General features: G+C 32.8%; 2 protein-coding genes across 4 annotated transcripts in view; one reads left to right on the top strand and one right to left on the bottom strand.

The window, feature by feature from the left end:
• CDase (neutral ceramidase) overlaps positions 1 to 2,500 on the top strand; it is a 255,835-nt gene that overhangs the window by 114,806 nt on the left and 138,529 nt on the right. The window contains exon 1 of one of the 2 annotated variants that reach the window (XM_068371038.1): positions 1,387 to 1,409. The exons of the other annotated variant lie outside the window; for it this stretch is intronic. The gene's annotated coding sequence lies outside the window, so the exon portion shown is untranslated. Of the gene's footprint in view, positions 1 to 1,386; positions 1,410 to 2,500 lie in introns of those variants that run through there. 2 annotated transcript variants of the gene reach the window in all.
• The window catches only part of LOC137638717 (prolyl 4-hydroxylase subunit alpha-1-like), a 200,162-nt gene that overhangs the window by 78,311 nt on the left and 119,351 nt on the right, over positions 1 to 2,500 (bottom strand). The window lies entirely within an intron of this gene.

Below are 2,500 nucleotides of genomic sequence, written 5' to 3'. Positions count from 1 at the left end.
TTCCAGTCACGCTGAGATCTCCCTATCCCTCGAGTATGGAGGAGAGGGAGTATTCATACCCTGGTGAGAGGGGGATGTTGATGTGCATAATATACATTTAGCGGTCATTTTTGACGGGTCGCGTACACTAGTAAACACAAACATTGTTCATGAAATATGAGAAAATATATGTTCAATGCGAAGCGTTTCTTTCTAAATACGAAATTGCAGAGATAGTTTTTCAGTTCCAGTTGATCTATGTTGATTTACGAACGTTGCCGCGAATCATGCAACAGCGTGTGAACTTGAAGTGATGGTAAAACACTCAAGGACGCCGTGATGACCAAGTAAGATTTCTACAGAGAGAGAGAGAGAGAGAGAGAGAGAGAGAGAGAGAGAGAGAGAGAGAGAGAGAGAGAGAGAGAGAGAGAGAGAGAGAGAGGGCTCATTCGGGAATCATTCTCGACTCGGCACTCGTCCAAAGACGGTCCTGAAGACCGCAGTGCAGGTTCTCTTTCCATCTTTTCCTTTGGAGTGAGAAACATCACTTAAAGTGAGATAGACTACCAACGTTTGGATAATTCTACGCTGACAGTGTTGTGTTTTCCTATGGCAAGTTTGATAATAATCAAAAGGAAGTTTTGGATATTAAGTATTAAAGAAACTTGGATAAATTCATCTGTTCAAAGGAAATTTTGGATAATCGGTATTAAAAACTTAAAAAATTCATCTGTTCATATATGGAATATACTTCTCGTGTAAAGCTGTGGAATATGAAGTCATATTTTGCGCCTTCATTTTCTTAAACTATTGTAAAAATAATTAACTTTGTTTGTGTGCAACCCCTCCAGTTTGGTTTAGTTTAATTACAATCAAGTCAATATATCCCTCACTTGTCGTGTCATTTTTCTGCATTTCTCTTATTTGTTATACTAGTGCATCAAATATCCATCATTACATTCTTATCTTTTTTACTTCTGAACTTTATTACATTACCATTCTCTTATTACAGCGAATATATCGACTCACACTGGGTATACGATTGATTAGAAAACGATAAAATTCAACGCTGAAGGATATCATAATACATTTTTCAAGTATCAGTCAATATTAAAAGTGCAATAGGTAGAAAGTAACAAAAAGCGAGTGAATAATCAAATTACTTAATTAATCTAATTAATTACTCAATTAATCAATAAACAAACAGACAAGAGCGATAAGTCTGAACCCGATTGGGCGACTCTGGAAGACCTAGTGAGAGGCGACACTGTGGCATCGTGAACTCGTCAAGTGAATCGTGAATTGTGTTTCAGAAAGAGGTACATAAAGGAAGATTTCACGTAGACCAAAATGCAAAAAAGTCCTCTGAACTGAGATTGGGAAAGATCGTAAACTTGCTTATGCAATTCTCACCGTGGGATACCTCGCTGGTAAGTAAATGGTCATTATTAGTTTTTATTTCAATATTACAGTCAAATGAACCAGTAAGGTTTGTTTAAAAATTTTATTTTTTCACTAAATCATACAAATACAGTGTGTATACATACATTTATATATATATATATATATATATATATATATATATATATATATATATATATATATATATATATATATATAAATATATATATACATATATATATATATATATATATATATATATATAAATATATACAAATATATATACATATATATATACATACACACACACACACACACACACACACACACATATATATATATATATATATATATATATATATATATATATATATATATATATATATGAGTGTGTGTGTGTTTGTGTGTGTGTATAAACACACACAAGTATGTAACTAACATAGGTAATAATTTCAATTTGTAATACTCTCTCTCTCTCTCTCTCTCTCTCTCTCTCTCTCTCTCTCTCTCTCTCTCTCTCTCTCTCTCTCTCTCATATAGATATGTATGTATATATATATATATATATATATATATATATATATATATATATATATATATATGTGTGTGTGTGTGTGCACGCGCGCGTGTGTCTGTATCTACTATAAAATTTTCAGCCCACCATCTACGGAATGATATTCTTCCCGAAGTACTTGAAATTTAACATGAAACAAAGAAAAGGAAAGGGGTATATTTCACAATGTTTAGTAGGAAAACTTATGCATTTGAAAGTGAGCCGAGGTAGAGAAACCCGCACAATAATATGCAAGTCAAGAACAGTTTATAGGAAAACATAAAGAGGTCAACTGATATAAAACATGAAGGATAACTATGGCCTATGAAGAATGGCATCAGAATCAAAGGGACAAGAGATGGATATATAAAAGCAGATTTTTGGAAACAAACAAGTGAAGAGATATATCAAAGAAAACAGAAACAAACAGAAGACATGTGAATAGATAAATGTAAAAATAAATGGACACAGCATACACATGGAAAGGGGATACAGAAAAAACAGGTAACACATATGTAGAGATAATTATAAAATAAACACAATTAGAGGCGCACTCAGTAGAGCGCA

Source organism: Palaemon carinicauda, chromosome 3 (genome assembly GCF_036898095.1).
Source record: "Palaemon carinicauda isolate YSFRI2023 chromosome 3, ASM3689809v2, whole genome shotgun sequence".
Classification (NCBI taxonomy): domain Eukaryota; kingdom Metazoa; phylum Arthropoda; class Malacostraca; order Decapoda; family Palaemonidae; genus Palaemon; species Palaemon carinicauda.
This window is presented reverse-complemented; position numbering and strand designations above follow the sequence as displayed.